A 7350-nucleotide genomic window follows, 5' to 3' on the forward strand; every position below is an offset into this window, starting at 1 on the left:
AGTTACAAAACTGATTTAGCCTAGCCAGGTTAGACTAACCTGCAAAGGTTGATTTAACCTAGCCAGGTTAGACTAACCTGCAAAGGTTGAATCAATTCAGGCTCAGGCTTTTTGAATGTCTGTTCCTAGCCCTTGACCTCCTTGGGTACCTCTAAGGCCTTTGTACCCACTAGAGGTTGCATGATTGTTACTTAATGTAATGAGTGAGTGAACCTTTGTTAGAAGAGCCCTTATGCCACAGAAGTCTCTCCCCTTAGATATCCTCCTGAGCCCATCCTTCCTTGTTTTTTTTTATCCCACAAAATCTTTTTGAAATACAGTATTGATGACCCCAAGAATCATGAGGTAAATCCTTCTTCCCCCCCAAAATGAGATTGGCCCAACATTCCTGAGATTTTTTTTAAAGGTTATATTGTGTTTTTTGGCAAGGACTGTTGTGGGTGAGATCTTTTATTGGACCATCTGTATAGTTGGGAGAGATATAGAGAAGATTTTTGGTATCAAGTTTCCTTCCTCAGACAAAAAAAGCAGGCACAGCTTGAACTAGGTAGCAGATTGAACAGAGCTGTGCAAAATTCCATATGGAATATGGATATAAGAGATATAAACAGGATATAAGAGATAACTAGCAGACAAGAAGAATCCAGTAGAACTACATGTCTGTGGTGCCACGTACCACGCAGGGAAACTCATCTGGACTCAGCCATAGATTCCATGAGTACATTTGGTGTGCTGGATGAAATATGCCACATTCTGATATAAACATGTGTTAATCCATAGATTCTACTGGTTTCATTTTCGGCCATATTAATTGCTGTGGCAGTAGAGATGACTTGATAGGTTTTGCATTTATTGTTAGGGTTGTGTCTCGTTCAGTGCCCAGTAATCAGTGGGGAGTTTCCTTCTGATGGTGAGTTGGGTAAAGTTTTCAGGTTGTCTGAAAGCAAGGAGTGGGGGACCTGGAAATATTTCTTTCAAGATCTGGTTGTTTTTTAATAGAGGGTGAGTTGTTTGATGATCCTTCTTATTGGTTCAGGTGTAAGTTGGTAGGTGACAACAGGAGTATGGGGGGGGGTTATATTGTATTATGTTGCTATGGGGTATATGGGTGGCTTTTTAAAAAAAATAGTCTGTTTTTCTGCTGAAATGTCCTGCTGAGTAAAGGCATTTTTCATGTTGGCAAGTTGGGTCTCATGAACTTTCTCCTCAGAGCAGATTAGTGATATCTGAGCACTTGACTACAGTTTATAACTCTTCTAGTATGTTTGCTGGTTTTGTGGATGTAAGTGTGGTTGCCCAGGAGGTGGGTTGTTTTTTTGGGGGAGGTTGGGGGGGGAGGAGGGGGGCACACTTTAGTACCTTCATGCCCCAGCCAGCCCTTCACTGTCTACATGTGCATTTTGGCATGGTAAATTACTCCACTGTAATGGAGTCTCTGACAGTACTATCATATGGCAGAGTTAATTAATATACTCCACCCTAATACCAATGCACATGTAGACTGTGACACTTTACTGCAGAGCTAATTAGTCAACTCTGCAGTAAGGCATACATGTAGATGCACCCTAAAATGATGAAGTGCAAAAAAAATAGGTCTGTTAATATTTTTCACGGACTTGAGAAGGGTAAATAGGATCATGCTTAGGGACCTAAAGAATACACAGAATAGAATATATCTGGCCATCCAGTGTTTGAGCTTGGCACTATTTTCAGTCATTTGTGACCAAGGGCTGAGACCCCCAAAATTATAGAACATATTTAAAAATCATCAGGTTTTAAAATTGTAAAATAATGTGGGTTCTTTTTATTTGCCTTCTGGTTTTGTTGAGCCTTTAGAATTGACAGTTTTTCAAGCTATCTTCCACAGTCAGGAGGGCTAGAAAATTTTTAATTTATCAAAACTTGGTTGTTTTTTTTCAAACCTGTTCTCAAGATTCCAGGATTTGAGACTTTAAGAAAAACATCAAATACTTCAAGACTTGTGTGAGAATTGGGAGAGCTGGCAATACTAGCTTGGATAAGTGATCCCCTTGAAAAATGATGATGTTTTTGTGGAGTGCATAACCTTCTCTCATATATATAACAGAAATACCCAATTACCGGTGGGGGCACATTTCTCACAGGAGGGCCCCTCTCTCTCCAATCTCTCAGTCCTTATCCTCAAGGGAAACTTGCACAACACCTCCCAGAGACGAGCCTATGAGCTCCATTTCATCAACCTCCTGGATACTAGAGATCATGGACGAAACATAGACATTGGATTTTTGATACATTATAATCTGCCTGGCAACTGACTCCCCAGCCCAGCCCAGCCCCTGGCTTCTTTACTTTTCATTCCATCCAGGAAGAGCACACACCAACTGCTGAAGCTTCCTTAGCCTGACAAAGGGTTTTTGAACCCGAAAGCTTGCTTAATAACTATTCCCCAACTATTTGGGTTGGTCTAATAAAAGATATCAAATTCACCCAAGGAACCTTGTCTGCCTATGTCTTTAGACCAACATGGCTACAACCTAAACCCCTGTAACCTTCTCTCGCACATTTTTATTGTAGTCGGTGGAATCCATAATCAGCCTAGAGAACTGTGGGCCTGTTTCAGATCTCTTCCTGTCTTCTAGTGGGTAACTGCCACTCGTACATTGATGTTCCAGTCTTGAAAGTTTTTTCTGATTGACATTAATCTGAAAGCAAAATGAGGCCTCTTGTTCAGGTTTTCCTGCTTTAGTTACAAGCTGTTTAAAATTCCAGCTTTTTTTTATTAACCTATTGCTGTTTAAGTGTGTTACTTCTCTTTCTGTGTGTGGTTTGTTTGTTTTTCAGGAGAAGAAAGCAAAAATGCCTCTCTCACAAACTACACTACAGGTAATAAATATCCCCAACACAGCTTGTATATTATCAGCCTCTGTCTCTGAGCAAAGTGCACACTTCTCCACAGTTCCTGTTGACATTCCTCCTGTGCACAAGGTAATGCAGGCAATGCTACATTCATCACTTTCAGATAATTTGTAGACATTGGCTTATTGAATACCAAAGTGACAGGTGATTAGACAGGTCAGCTACAGATAAGAAAAAAATGTGGAAACCAACTACTGTACACAGTGTGTCAAAATGCTATTAATGATCTTGTTTATGTGAAATTTTCCCTGCATTAGGAAATCCAAGTCTTACCTCATCCTGGGTTGCACCAAAATATGATAGAAATGTGCCAACCTGATAAGATCAAAAAGAGGGGGAAAATATTTGAAGCATCTGCTCTCAAAACTTGGCAGCTTTAGTTAAAAGGAATTTATGAATAAATGGGGGAGAGTGTTTGGATTTATTACAGAAAACAGACACTTCCCTCCCTTTCTGAATGCACTTAAATGGAATTCAGATCTATCTTGATACCAAAAACAAAGGTTAAAAATTCAACAACCACATAATGTTTACAAATGTATTTAGTAGAGAGATGTGACATGAAGACTTAGGACTGCTATTGTTGTTTAGTGGACACCATGGTCCTGAAGCCTGCAAGTTGTTCCATATGGACAGGGCCAAGAGTCCCTTCAGTGGGGCTCTTCTTAGATGTAAGAACTTGTCCAAATTGAGAAGCTTATAGGTTTGAGGTCAGATATAGTGATGATATGAAAACCCAAGGGAAACCTTTATACTCACAGGTGTGTGTGTACGTATAGTAAATATCCTGGGGCCAATAACTTCAGGAGTTGAATGGCAGAATATTATAGCACAGTCTCTTAGGAACTTGAAGTATAAGTTTCACAGGTTCACAGAAGTTTAAGGCTGGAAGGGACCTCGTGAGATCATCAGGTCCAGCCCCCCTGCTCTATGCAGGAAAGACTGCTGGGGTCTAAAAACCCCAACAAGGTGTCTATCCAGGCTCCTTTTGAAGATCTCCAGGGTAGTGCCTACACCACCCCCGCTGGGAGTCTGCTTTTATCCATGACACGGTAACAACAGGAAGTTGTTATATTGATATTTTACATTAAATATGAAAATTAAATAGAAAGAAAAGGGGCAAAAACCTACAAACATCAAAGTATGAATACCAATATCTTATGTAGCATTTCAGAGGTGTCAAGAGAACTAGGATCCATGAATGCCTCTTGTTAAAAGATCAATACAAGAAAGACCATCACAAGAAAGTGGCTGTCAGGTAAGACTATTGATCACTATCCTTTAGAGCATAGTATCAAGTGTACAACCCACAGAGCCAGGTCATCAGGCCCACAGAGCTCCTGTAGGAACCAGGATTTTGGGGGTGGGTAAGGCCAGGATCTGCTGCTGAATTACAGAATACGAAGACCTGTTGGTGATGTGTTTTGGTGGTAGCAGGTGAGCCATGAGTACATTACCTTGAATGGTTCCCTAACACCACTCGCCTTACCACCATCACCAGCCACCTCACTGCTGGAGGTGGGTCCAGATTCAGCACAAAAGGAGCCCCATGGATTGGTGAGCAACAGCGAATGAGTTTTGACACCTGTGCTATAGAATTATGCAATAATGCTAAGACATGAGACTGAACAGTGAACAGTACTCTTTACATACTGAATTTTTCATGTGATGTAACTGGTCACATTGGGAGCTGACAGAAGTGAACTTTTGTTACAAAAAAGGCTCCCTAAAATGCTCTATAGTCATGCCCTGGCAAAAGTGCACACCTGAACAATGCTTTACAAATGCCTGATTGCACAATAATCTGAACCTCAGATGAAGGTGCTCCAAAGCAGAGCACCATCACTAACTTCTGTCAGTCCTTGCTAGGAGTAGGACTGGGCTGCATCAGCCCAACCTCGCCCCCAGTACTGTCTTCAGATTGGGAGGGGGAGAAGGGAGGGGAAGGAGTTCCAGCTGGGGTTTGCCCAGCCTGCACTGGAAGGCAGGATGGGTTGATTGGAACCCCCCACCTCAGGGCAGGGGGGTGGGCTCCAATTCACCTGCCCCACCCTGCAGCACAGGCTGGGCAAACCCCAGACCAAGCTCCCTCTCCTCCCTTCCCCCTCTCCCACCCCAAAGATGGCACTAGAGCTGGAGGGAGCGGGAATAGGGGAGAGAAACTGCAAACATGCAGCTGTTCCAAACTGGTGATTGACCCTGCACAACCCTCCAGACCTAACAGCAAACCTTGTGGTTTGGGGGGGATTGCTGTAACTTGTGGCACTTCCTGTGAAGTGCCATGAGTTACAGCAGGAAGCTGCATGTCTGGCAGTGCCCACATGTTGCAGGAATTAGGCTTCACTTTGCAAAGTGAAAAACTGCACTTTCCAAACAAAAGGATTATCATGCAATAAAATAAATGAAGGGCCACTGATTAAAAATGCAAATCTAGGCATAAAGACAAGGGTAAAGAAGTAGCACAGATTTGTTCACCCTCAACCTGGGGGCAGATTATGCAAAGCTCACAAGATTATGCAAAACTAACTGGTACAAGACACAGGCTGTCAGACTTTCAGATAAAACAACTATTTTGCAAGTGAATTGTTGCCATTACCAACACATCAAAGAACATGCAGGTGAAGGATACAGCTATTGCCAGTGATATGAAAACAGGAACTACTTTGATGGAACTAAGTTTGCTGATGGGGAGGCAGGAGATGGAAGGAACCTACAATTCATGAGACACACAACAGAACATTCCAGGTAAGTACTAAGGGGCCCATTGGGCATCAGAGTGGGGCGGGGGGCACCAAAGGAATTATTCAGAGGGCTCAAGTGCCTCTATATTAATGCTAGGAGCATGGGGAACCAGCAGGAATAACTCGCACTCCTGCTTGCAGATAATAACTTTGATTTAGTGGGGCTAACAGAAACCTGCTGGGACCCAACCCATGACTGGGCAGTATGCATTGAGGGCTATAGGTTGTACAGATGGGACAGAGTAGGGAGGAAATGGGAGTGGGGCGGGAGGTTGCTCTCTATGTTAAGGAGCATTATACATCTACTGCAATCAAAATGGGATTGGAGGAGGAGAAAGTTGAGGCACTGTGGGTTAGGATACATGGAGGTCGAGAGGAAAGGGACTTGGTGGTGGGGGTCTGCTATAGACCATCATATCAAAAGGAAGAGCTAGATTTGATATTCCTGAGGCAACTCTCAGAGGCCGTACGGTCTAGGGACGTGGTTGTCATGGGGGACCTAAACTACCCTGACATCTGCTGGGAGGAGCAGTCAGCCAAATCCAACCGTTCACATAGGTTCTTAACCTGTGAACAGGACCTTCATCTAATGCAGAAGGTATATGGTCCCACTAGGGGGAATACCCTACTGGACTTGGTGTTGGCTATGGGGGATGACCTGGTAGGGGAGCTGCAGATCGTGGTCACCTTGGGGACATTGACCACCATTCATCAGAATTCACCATAAGGCATAGGGTGGGTAAGATAACTAGTAGGGTGGAAGTGCTTGATTTTAGGAAGGCTAACTTCAGCGTGCTCAGGAGTTTAGTCAATGATGCACTGCAGGATAGGAGTGTTGGAGAGATGGGAGTCCAGGAAGGGTGGTTGTTCCTGAAGGAAGTGATCCTTTGTGCACAAAGGGAGATGATCCCAGTGCAAGGGAAAGGGGTGGGGGGAAAAGGGCCAAAAAACTTCCATGGCTAAACAGAGAAATCCAGGGAAGCCTAAGTGCAAAGAAAGAGGCATATAGGTGGTCGAAACAGGGAGAAGCTACCAAGAAGGAGTATACTACTTGGCCCGCACTTGCAGGGAGGCAGTTAGAAACGCCAAAGCAACTATGGAGCTAAGACTAGCAACACATATTAAAGACAACAGAAAGTATTTTTTTAAATATGTAGGGAGTAAAAAAAGGTGCAGGGCAGCATAGGACCGCTACTAAATAAGCAGGAGCAAGTAGTGACAGATAGGGGGGACAAGGCTGAGCTCTTCAATGAGTTTTTTGCCTCAGTGTTCGTAAACAAGGGTCAAGATAAGTCTTCTAACGGGTTTTTAGTTCAGCATCAGAGGGACACCAGCCTACCAACTGTTGACACTGACTTGGTGCAGAGTCATTTGGATGGACTGCATGTGTTTAAGTCAGCAGGCCCGAATGAGCTTCATCCAAGGGTACTGAAGGAGCTGGCCAGTGTCATAGCAGAACCACTGGCACAGCTGTTCAAGTGCTCATGGCAGGTCCAGAAGGACTGGAAAAGGGCCAATGTGTTCCCTATTTTCAAGAAGGGGAGGAAGAAGGATCTGGGTAATTATAGGCCAATCAGTCTCACCTCCATCCTTGGAAAAGTCTTTGGAAAGATTATTAAAGATCATATTTTTGCAAGTCCAGCGGGAAAAAAAATGCTGCAGGGAAACCAGCATGGATTCGTAGCAGGCAGATCATGCCTGACTAATCTTGTTT

Source organism: Alligator mississippiensis, chromosome 4 (assembly GCF_030867095.1).
Source record: "Alligator mississippiensis isolate rAllMis1 chromosome 4, rAllMis1, whole genome shotgun sequence".
Classification (NCBI taxonomy): domain Eukaryota; kingdom Metazoa; phylum Chordata; order Crocodylia; family Alligatoridae; genus Alligator; species Alligator mississippiensis.